General features: G+C 37.9%; 1 pseudogene; it reads right to left on the minus strand.

Moving 5' to 3' along the window:
• Positions 1 to 5,701: 5,701 nt before the first annotated feature.
• Positions 5,702 to 12,256, minus strand: part of LOC125618749 — a 69,900-nt pseudogene continuing 63,345 nt past the window's right edge.

Consider the following 12,256-nt stretch of genomic DNA (forward strand, 5'->3'; position numbering starts at 1 on the left):
TTTTTGTTGACAAATTAAAGAAGATACTGCTAAGTGAAGTTAGCCAATCCCAAAAAACCAAATGCCGAATGTTGCCTTTAATATAAGGAGGCGATTCATAGTGGGATAGGGAGCGGGAGCATGAGAGGAATATATGAATTCTAGATAGGGCAGAGGGGTTGGAAGGGAAGGGAGGGGGCATGGGGTTATTATTGAGGGTGGAATGTGATGATCATTATTATCCAAAGTATAGGTATGAAAACATGAATTGGTATGAATATATTGTGTATACAGAGATATGAAAAATTGTGCTCTATATGTGTAATAAGAGTTGTAATGCATTCTGCTGTCATATATATTTTTTAAAAAAAGAGTGAGAACTACATTCATGACTGGCACAAAAATATCCTTCAGACAATGAGGAGCTGTAATCAGTAAAGAGCAGAATGGGTTCTCTATTACTAGCTAATTTTTCCTTTGCTATTTACTTATTTTCTATTTTTTCATTCTTTCTTCTTTCTCCTCATTGCATCAACATATGGGGTAATGATACACAACCCTCAAGAATGGGCCCTCTAACTATGGTGGAGGTGGTTAGCAGCCCCCAGACATGCCTGGATTGGTGGAGCCTATCACATGTTGTGTTCACTTGGTAGAAACAAATATTCATGGAGATTACTTCATAGAGCCAGGTGGGGAAGTATTCAAATCAATGCTTTGAGCAGAGCAAAGCCTCAAAATAGTGAGTGTTAGTAAATAAATAAAATTCAACTATTCAGCAATGGGAAATGTCACAGTTGCCATTACAGTCATCACTGAGAAGAGTAATACCCCAATGCCCATGTCATTATAAGTGAAATAATTGCTTGTCTTCTAAAATATAGGTTTGATATTACAGTCAATAAGATAATCACATGAAATGCACATTTCCAATCTATTCAGTTACTTCAGTAGTTCACTTAGATGATTGTGTAGCCTTAACCTAAAATCCTGTGTTTCAAATTAGAACCACAAATATTTCATATTGATTTATTTGAGTAAAGGAAGAATTTAAAATTTAAAATTGAACTAAACCTGCAAATGGAAGACAAATTATAGAAACATATTTAATCATTTAGAAGCACCATTAAGATACTTGAATCAGAGATATTCAGAACATTTAACCACATCTTCAAATAATACCTGTTGGTGACACATGAGTTACTATTAAAAACTTCATTTAAGGCTTTCTTATTTTTAAGAAGTTCTTGACTCAAATCTTCATCAATAGTATTTTAACATTTACTACCATGCTCCCTCCATTGATATATAGCCTAATACAATTATAAATAAATGTCTTATTATCATTAAGAGCCACTAAGATAAAAATACACCATCATTCTAACATATTTCTTAATAAAAATAAAGTAATAATAACACTGAATTATGCGATGTTACAATTAGAACAGCAAAGATCTTGCATTCTTAAATTTTCTGAACTAAAACTGTAGTATAAAATCTTACTAAGGTCATAAATTAATTTAATTCATTTGTTCAACCATTCAACAAATATTTATTGAATATCTATAAAATGTATTATATTGTACTCCCAACTTTTGGTAAGTATTAAAATACTAATTTATTGTATTTATTTGTTCATTTTATCTATTTTAATGAATAAACAATATTGTTTTTCTTAGTTATATATAATATAATCAATGATAAAATTTGTGAGGAAATAATATATAGTTTTTTTTTTTAATATTGTCTCTGGAACCTATCTTTATCTGAAAAAAAAAAAAAAAAGTTCATTACAATTGAAGGTGATTGGCCATGACAGGGTCTTACCCCAAATGATTCAAAGGGAAAAAGTTACTTATACCTTTTCTGAAAGTAATATTTCCATTTCAAAATAGATTTGAGGGCTGGGCCTATAGCTCAGTGGCAGAGCCCTTGACTAGCTTGTGTGAGGCACTGGGTTCAATCCTTAGCACTGCATAAAAATAAATAATAAAATAAAATAAAGGCATGCTGTCCATCTACAACTACAAAAAAATTTTTTTTGAATGACAAATTTGAAAAAGGGACAAAAAGACAGCCTGGAAATTGCATCTTTTCATTTAACAGCTCTACAAAGAATCAATCCCAGAGCTGTAAGGCCTTCTGCTCCACCTTCCCCACAATGGGCCACTTCTATCCTAGGACCTCTGCATTTAAGAAGGTTCTCTCTGAGGAAATACCAGGCCCTGAACATGTGCATGGATTTGCTCCTCACTGCACTCAGGCTCTGCTACGACATCCTCTCCTCTGGCAGTGGAGACCTCCCTTACTCTCCATTTTTCCCTGATGCTGTAGACTTTGATGTGAATCTGTTTTGGGCCATTGTGCTTGAAATAGCAAAAAAAAATATATATATATATCATGTGTAATAGACTCAGTGTTAAGATGGCTCCATGACATGGATCCTGAAGTAAATTGTAGCATTACTCATTCTTAAACATCAATAAAGCTATTTCCAGACATAATAACATCTACTGGTTTGGAAACTATTTCCATCTTCATATTAAAAATACTATTTTATTAAAAATTTCTTGGAGATCTGATGACATTTGCAGATTGAATTGGAAAGTCAAGTATAATGAGAGGTTCCCTCTTATGTACATATGGGTTTTAAAGTTAGATCTGGCTTCAGCTCTCAGGTCTGCAATTAACTAGCTGTGTGAGCAAATTCCTGAATTTATTCTCATTAAAAGCACTGAAAACTTTCTGGTTAAATCTCATAGACATACGTCAATTCTTTGACTGCTCCGAATTATTTGATGCTAAAAACAGCTCCCTACCACTGAAATTTTATTTTCCTTCTACATTTTTGGGTGTCCCTTGTCAGTCACCTTTTCAGGCTTTGACTTTCAAATACTGACGTTCTTCAGAGTTCTGAAATAGGTGCTTTTCTTTTCACTTCACATTCTTCCTTGGTATCATTAGCCTTTCCCATTTTCAGACATCCAAAGTATTAGCTTACAGCTGTCTCATAAGGACCAAGTATGTGCACAAATATCTACTCAACATAAACATATAAACATCCCAGAGAAACTGTAAGCAGATCATGTGTCCTAACAGGAACTTTTTACCTCTTTCACAGCCTATTTTCTACTGTTCCCTGTGTCAAAGAAGGCATCATGATGCACTGAGCCAACCATTTCATAACCCTGTATCATATTTACTCCATTCTCACCTTTGTGTTGCTCTTCTCTGATGGGTAACAAAGTCTTATCCCCATCTACCTCCTATGTCTCTCAAATCTGCCTGCTTCCCTTATTTGCACTGCCTTTACCCTGGTTCCATGGAAAATATCCTCTCTCTCTGGGATCTCCTTCGCCATCTACTGTCTCATTACACCCACATCAGGCTGGCTCCTTCTTACCCTGCATGCTGCATAGAGGTAACTTCCCTTTTTAATCTCTCTTGGTTTGCTGCCAGAACCCACAGGATAGGGGTCTACACATTACAAGGCCTTTTATTTTCTGGTTTCTACTCACCTCAACAGACTCATCTCTAAGTGCTCCCTCTCCTGCATTTTACAGAGTGAATATATTTAACCACTTGCGGTTCCAACACCTGGCCTCCACACACACTATTTTATTTGCCTAGAATATGATTCCATCTTCTTTGCCCCAATATTTACTATTTGTCTTTAAGTTTTACTTCAGTATAATAATTTCCAACAAAATTTGAAAACATGCAATGGGTAGAAGGAGTGAAAGGGAGATGAAGAAATAAACATATGCCTTAGCTCACAAAGCAAGCAGGGATCTAGATTTGCAATTAGAGCTCATGGGAGATTCAAAAGGTCTTGTTTTTATAAGATGGGACAAGATGAGTATTTTTTCAAGTTTAGTGGGAAGGTGTCTACAAAGAGAGGAACAGGCAGAACTGACGGCAAAGGTCAGTGCAAAGGTAGATGGAAGGAACTAAGAAGCATAGGGTTGAATCTCACGTGGGAAAGGAAACCTCCATGGGGGTTGCAGGACCAAGCATGGGTAGAGGCAGAAATAGGTAGTTCTCTTGGGGTGGGGAGACAGGAAGTTAAGGGAGCTCCTGTAAGACAGCTTCTGTGTCTCCAAAGAGGTAGGAGGAAAATTTGATGGAATCAATCATAGGAAGATGGTGAGGAAGTAATTTGGGGGAAAACAGAAATCTGAAATAGCCACAGAGAAGTATACAAAATAAAGGAGTGGGAGACTAGGAACTGAATTTGTTGCAATTATAAATATTTTTTTAAACTGTCTGTTATATTCTTAGATTGTGTCCCAAGCTTAAGTCCTGATAAGATAAAATCATGCCATCACTAGAGAATGCTTACACCTACAGCATTGCTATGGAAGATAGTTAATGAGCAAGTCTGAGGATTTGGAGTAAATTAGTGTTTTACTCTAGTGAATTCTGACTGTCACTAAAGGAGAAAGTCATATACTCAAAGGACTTTCGTGGGAGCCAGAGAAAAAGGCCTTGATAAGTTTAATTTGTGAGAATTAATCCTGAGGCAGAAGATAAACATTTGGGGCACTGGCTAGGACAACAAGCCACCAGACACATGTCTGGAAAGATCCAGCAATTTGATTCTACTTGGTCCAGAGTTGGTTAAACTGAGAATTGTACCAGTTAAAATTAATAAGAGATTTAGAATTAAGTGTATTAATAATGATATACTAATACTAGTCAATTGTTAGACCTATATATTAATAAGAATGTAATACCTCCTGTGACTGATTCAAAATACTAAAATTACAATTGCATAAATTTCTACTTTGTTTAAAGTATATTGTTTTAGAAAAAGCTACTATTGCTGACTTAAATCGCTACTACTCTTACAACTTAATAATAAAAGACAACCCAATTAAAAAATGGGCAACAAGCCGTCCCTTGCCAGGTGGTTTCTTTCTTCCAGTCAGTATGCCTACTTTAGATGCTCCAGAAGAGGGACTAAGAAAATTCAAGTATCAAGGCAAAGATGTATCTGTGAGGTGGCAACAGAGATAGCAATCAGTCTGAATCTCTGGAAGGCCAAGGAAGATGAATAAGTGTTAAAGAGAAGGAATACCCCTCATTTTTCCCCCAACCGAGCTTCTGAAAAACCAGCCAAAGGCATCAGCCTCACACTGATTGAAATAATCAAAGATGTGAATAGCTCCAATCCAGTCCTATGTTTTCATGTCATCTGGGCAGCCAGGAAAATGTGATTCCAGGAAAGAAGCCCTTCTCTCAGACTGATTATCAAAGCAGAACTCTTTTCCAGAGTTATCTTCTTCTAGAGAAGATAATGCTAAGTGAAGTTAGCCAATCCCAAAAAACCAAATGCCAAATGTTGTCTTTGATATAAGGAGGCTGATTCATAGTGGGATAGGGAGCGGGAGCATGGGAGGAACAGATGAACTCTAGATAGGGCAGGGGGGTTGGAGGGGAAGGGAGGGGGCATGGGGTTATTATTGATGGTGGAATGAGATGATCTTTATTATCCAAAACAGGTATGAAGACATGGATTGGTGTGAATATACTGTATATACAACCAGAGATATGAAAAATTGTGCTCTATATGTATAATAAGAATTGTAATGCATTCCACTGTCATATATAAATAAAAAATAAATTTAAAAAGTGTTGAACATTTTATTAAATTTTAAAAACTTATATTTGTGATATGGTAAGAAATAGGAGTGCTGCTTCTCAAATTATCCTTTCATATTTAGTAAATGCTGCAGTTTTTTATTAAGTACTTCATGTGTTCACAGTTTTGGTTTAGTGCAAAGGTAGATGGGAAAACTGTGTCATCATCTTCTTTCTCACCAAAATGTCTCTCAAAGATTTTCAGAGCATAGGCTGGGATTGTGGCTCAGCAGTAGCGTTCTCGCCCAGCACATGTAAGGCTCTGGATTAGATCCTCAGCACAACATAAAAATAAATAAGTAAAATAAAGGTATTCTGTCCAACTGCAACTAAAAAAAATAAATATTAAAAAAAAAAAGATTTTCAGAGCAGTCTGGCCAATCTGATGGTCCTGGTGAAGTTGTAAAGCCCTAATTCTGTTGACCTTCTGAGTTCTTCTACCACATAGGCTTTCCTTCTCAAACAGTTTCTCTACCAGGAGCCTGTAAGAGATGACACTGAGGATGATGAGAGTAATCTTCCATAATTGGGATAATGAGTATATTCAACTGTGGCCCCAAGATTCCAGAGTGGACAAGTGGGAACAACTGGTCCACAGTGGCCCCCCATTGCAAAGTCGGCCACCATCCAGACAGATTCCTTCTGGACTTTGAATCCTCATTTTTTAACAGAGCCACTGAGGAGGCAGCAGATTAAAAGCCATCAGCTGCCAGATGTGCTGATGAGTGTCAGAGCAGTGAATAAATCATTGCTTTGGACTGTCCTGGACAGTGGATGCCCCCCCTTGGGAATTTCTGATGCAAAGGTGCCAAGAAAACTGCCCATTTGGGGTGGCGCCTGTTAAGAGGAAAAATTCTGTGCCTCTGGGTTCAAACTCTAGCTGCCCAGAGGTAAATAGATATGGACATGCTCAGAGCCTTGAGGCATCAGCTGCCTGGAAGCAGAAGAGATTGAGCATGAGCTGATAACCTTTAATTGGGCTGCTCCCCTCCTGAACCTCTTTTTTGTTTATCTTGAAGAAGCTTTCTCTCAAAAAATCTTTTTGATTTTTAAACCTATATAATAAAGTTGTGAGCCTGCTCTGGTGACAGTCATGCCTCATCAGGGCTGGCTTTCCCACTGGGTCCCCCTTTCTCTATATTTGTGTTTTCATCTTATTTCCAATCCTCTCACCACCTATATCCAGAGAACTGATCAAACATTGCAACAGATGGGCCCCAGTGGCCACCTTGCTCAGAGCCCAGGCTGCATCCTTTTGGGTAGAACGCTCAAGGCTCTTCATGAGGTGGGTTAACACATTCAGCATGCCTGCATTGATGGCCAGTTGGGTCTGTGATCTATACCTGTGACAACATTCCCCATGGTATGGAGAGAAAGGGTCAAGATGTTGAGTTTTGAGCTGGTGATAAGCTCTACCAGCCTGGACAGAAACTCCTGGGTCAACCTCTTGGCTGGTGTGCTCATTGCAGCCATTGGTGAAGTAGGACAACCCAGTGGGTATCTGAGAAAATCTCCCTATTACAATGTGGTAAGAGGTAGGAGGGGATGGACAGCATTTGCTTGACTGTTTTCTTGAAAGAATATGGCCTCTTGTTTCAGCACAGGTTGAACAAGGACCATGTGACATTCCACAGAAATGATTGGTATGGTTGATAAAACCAGGACCAGCAGATGTGGGATGCATTGCTTGAGATAATGACATCTCTGAATTCTGGGTCATCACATACTATGTTACCAAGAGCCTGCTCACACACAGTCACAGGGGCAGAAGACAGGAGCTCAGTCAAGGATGAGATGGTGCCCTCCACAACAGCTCAGACATGTTCTGAAGTCCCTGAAGCAATGTTGGTCAGAGCCCAGGCTACTTGGAACTGCAGGTAGGGGTGAAGTGACCACTTAGTAATTTACCTGCAAATGCCATGATTTTATTCTCTTTTATTGCTGAGTAATATTCCATGTGTATATCTGCCACATTTTTTATCCATTCATCTATTGAAGGGCACCTAGATTGGTTCCACAGTTTACCTATTGTGAATTGTGCTGCTATAAACATTGATGTGGCTGTGTCCCTGTAGCATGCTGTTTTTAAGTCCTTTGGGTATAGACCAAGGAGAGGGATAGCTGGTCAAATGGTGGTTCCATTCCCAATTTTCCAAGAAATCACCATACTGCTTTCCATGTTGGCTGCGCCAATTTGCAGTCCCATCAGCAGTGTATGAGTATGCCTTTTCCCCCACATCCTCGACAACACTTATTGTTGTTTGTATGCATAATAGCTGCCATTCTGACTGGAGTCAGATGAAATCTTAGAGTGGTTTTAATTTGAATTTCTCTATTTGCTAGTGATGATGAACATTTTTTCATGTGTTTGTTGATTGATTGTACATCATGTTCTGAGAAGTGTCTCTCTTCAGGTCCTTGGCCCATTTATTGATTAGGTTATTTGGTTTTTGGTTTTTTTTTTTTTTTGGTGTTTAGCTTTTTGAGTTCTTTATATACCCTAGAGATTAGTGCTGTATCTGGTGTGTGAGGGGTAAAGATTCGCTCCCAAGATGTAGGCTCTCTATTCACCTCACAGATTATTTCTTTTGCTAAGAAGAAACTTTTTAGTTTGAGTCCATCCCATTTATTGATTCTTGATTTTAATTCTTGCACCAGGAGTCTTATTAAAGAAGTTGGGGCCTAATCCCACATAATGGAGATAGGCCTACTTTTCTTCTATTAGACGTAGATTTTATTCCTAAATCCTTGATCCATTTTGAGTTAAGTTTTGTGCATGGTGAGAGATAGGGATTTAATTTCATTTTGTTGCATATGGATTTCCAGTTTCTCCTTAATAAAAACTGCAGCATTAACTAAATATGAAAGGATAACATGGCACTCCTATTTCTTACCATATTACAAATGTAAAACTTTTAAAATTTCATAAAACGTTCAACACTTTTGTAAAAAAAAAAAAGAAAGAAAATAGGCAAAGGATTTGGATAGATATTTCTCCAGAAAGATATACAAATAAGCATTAATTACATGAAAAAAATGCCCTACATCATTAATTATTGGAAAAATGCGAATCAAAACAACAAACTACTATCCCATATCCGCTAGGATGGATATCATCAAAAAGCCCAATACTAGCAAGTGTTGGTGAAGATGGAGAGAAATTTGAAAACTCCTGTATTATAGGCAAGAATGTTAAATGGGAAAACTTATTTAGAGAACAGTTAGGCAGCTCCTCAAAATGTTATCTTATGATCCAGCAACCCATTCCTAGTTATATGCAAAAGAGAAATGGACACATATTTACACACACACACACACACACACACACACACACAGAAGCATGTCCACAGAATGTCCACAGAAGCACCATTTATAACAACCAAGAAATGGAAACAACCCAAATGTCAATAGCTGATGAATGGATAAAGTGTGATGGATCTAACAATAAAATATTATTCATTCACAAAAAAGAATGAGTTACTAATCCATGCTATAACATTAAATAAAAAAATAACATAAAAACATAAATAAAAAAGCCAGATACCAAAAGCCACAGTCTGTATTATTCTATTCATATGAAATGTACGAATCATGAAAATCTATAGAAACAGAAAGTATTGGCTGCTCAGGACTCAGAGGAGTTAGGAGAGAAGGAAGAAGGAGTCAGGGAATGACTGCTGATGCATAAGGGGTTTCTATTGGAGGGAGAACAGAGTTCTAAAATTAGATTGTGGTAATGATTGCACAGTCCTGTTACTATGTATCAAAAAACACACTGTACATTTTAAATTAGTAATTTATGGTACGTTAGTTGCATCTCAACAAAAGTCAATTTCTTTACTAAAAAAAGAAAGAAAGAAAAGAAATAGTAACTTCATGACCTTTTAATCAATACTGTTGGTTATAAATGTGTTTGATAATCAGGGTCAGAACTGATACTCATTTAAGCCAAAAGGATTTTACTTTTCTCACAAAACAAAAAGCCCAAGGGGAGGTGACTGTTCTTGGCTCTGGTGCTCCATGGTGCCTGCATGGAGTCAGGCTTTTGGGTCCCTGGATCCTTCTGTTGAACACCTGATGATCACAAGGTGAAAGCTAAGTCTCCACACATCACCATCAAAGCCAGAACAAAACACAAGAAGGATAATAAGAGTCACTTATTTCTGTTTTAGTCAGCTTTTTCACTGCTGTGACTAAAGAATCTGACCATAAAACTATAGAGGAAGGAAAATTTATTTGAGGGCTCATAGTTTCAGAGGTCTTAGTCCATAGAAGGCTGGCTCCATTTCTCACGGCTCAAGATGAGGCTGAACATCATGGCAGAGTGGGTGACAGAGGGAAGCAACTCACATCATGGTAATCAAGAAGCAGAGAGACAGAGACTCCGCTCTCTAGATACAAAATATATACACTATAGACATCCCCTAATTCCCATCTCCTCCAGCCACACCCCACCACTTTAATTAATCCCATCAGGGATTAACTCACTGATTGATTACAACGCAATCATTTCTTCTCTGAACCTTCCTGCATTGTGAGTTTTGGGAGGACACCTCACATCCAAACCATAACACTGTCCTTTGTTATTATGAAAGTAAAAGCTTTCCAAGATATACCTGCAGAAACACTTGCACCTTATGGGTCAGAACTGTATCACACAGCCATCCCACCTGCAAGGTCTGCTAAAAATGTATTTTCACACTAGTGCCCCAAATGAAGTAGGAGTTTTCAGGCCATGAAGGGTGAAAGGATACTGGGTAGAAAATAAGTGTCTGTTTGAACTTCTCTCTTCATGCACATACCTTGACAACCCTACTAGCACAGAATTATATATGCAATCTTGATTTCAAAACACAGAATAGATACCAGTGTCCTAATCAGTAAAAGAAGTAGGCCAATCACCCTTCCCTTCACCTTTACTCATCCCTTTCCTGTCCACTGTGACGGCTCTCATGACACTAAGGCTATCTTCTGAATGCTTCACTTTCTAGTAGTCTCTGGAAATCCCCATTTTGGGTGTGTATTGAGTAAAGAAAAAACACAACCACACAAATCCTGACCATATGTGAAATGCTCTCTGATTTCATAAGGAGGAAGGAAGCTTGATTTCTCTGGCCATAACCTGCCTGCTTCACATCCTCCAAACCCTCTACACACACTCACACACACATACACATGAATTTCCTCCACAGACATATGTCAGTCGCTCTTTGGTCTCTCTCTATATTTACCTCATCCTCATTTTTACTGAAATAAATCCCAATATTATATCCATGTTAAAATAACCTTCATCTTTCAGAAAGAGTCGAATGTGGTGGGATTGTGGCTATTATCAGATAGATGAAGAGTTCTCTCAGAAACCATTCTGCTTCAGAGCTGCACACAGACCTGATAGTTTCTACCACCCTGTTTGAGAGTTTCCTCTAATTGAGGGAATACCTTGTTCCAGACACTATGATAAATTCCTAAGGCTCAACATCACTACTGCCCACATTAACCTCTGAGGTTAGTGTCCTGGACCCAGAGTAGTTGAGTTACTTCCCCCCATGCACACACAACCAATTATTTGCAGGCCTGAGAATTAAAGCCAGAGCTTTCTAATTTTAAAACCCACATGCGTAATGCAAGAGAGGGAACATCTCTCCTTATTCTTTCAAATTCAATCAGTGAATGTCATCAGACCTCTAAGAGACTTTTAGCAAAAGTAATAATCTTTTTTTTTTAATATTAAGGTGAAAATAGTTTCCAAACCAGTAAATGTCATTATCTGGAAATAGACTCTTCATTGACATTTAAGGATGAGTAATGCAATGATCTGCTTCAGGATCCATGTCATGGAGCCATCTTCATGCTCAGTCTGTTACACATGGATTTCTTTTTGCTCTTTATAACACAATGGTCCAATACATACTCACGTAAAATTTTATTTTCTAAAAATGAAATACTAAATACCAAATGTACTTACAAAAAAAAATTTATATTATCCGTTGAGGTAATTTGAAGAATGATATAACATCCCTGACTGATTTACTTTTAAAACTTTATTTTTAACTATTAATTCACTGAATTTCTGTAACTCTTAAATTATAAAGAAATTTTGAGCAGAAGCTTTTGAGATTTAATTAAATTGGAGTCCTTGATATAATTTTTTAAAATCATTTGGTGTTTAGAAATGTAGGTGGGTAGTATATTCCTTAAAGTCATGAAGTACAATGCTATTGACTATTTATTCACCAAGACAGATGAATATACAGCTCATTTATTCTTAGGAAACAACTAATCATTGACATCTCTGATTATGTCACTCCTCATTATTTTGTAGGACACAATCTCTGAGATTCTTCTGATATAGAAGAATAATGTAGTTCTCAGATTTTGCAATAACCTTCCCCAAAATATTCTAGTTAAGAATATTGTGAGAGGGAACTGTGACCATCCACAGAGCAGGCCCAGCGGCCTGCTGAGGGGCAGAGCCGCCCCCCACCCCCAGCGCCTGCCAGGTAGGCGGAACGGTGACCACCGGCAGAAAAGGCCCAGTGGCCCACGGCTGAACAGAGCTTCCAATCACTCCTGCAAGGTAGGCGGGCCTGCGACCCACCAGCAGAAGAGGAGCAGCGGCCTGCTGAGAGGCAGA

This window comes from Marmota marmota, unplaced genomic scaffold (genome assembly GCF_001458135.2).
Source record: "Marmota marmota marmota unplaced genomic scaffold, marMar, whole genome shotgun sequence".
NCBI lineage: Eukaryota > Metazoa > Chordata > Mammalia > Rodentia > Sciuridae > Marmota > Marmota marmota.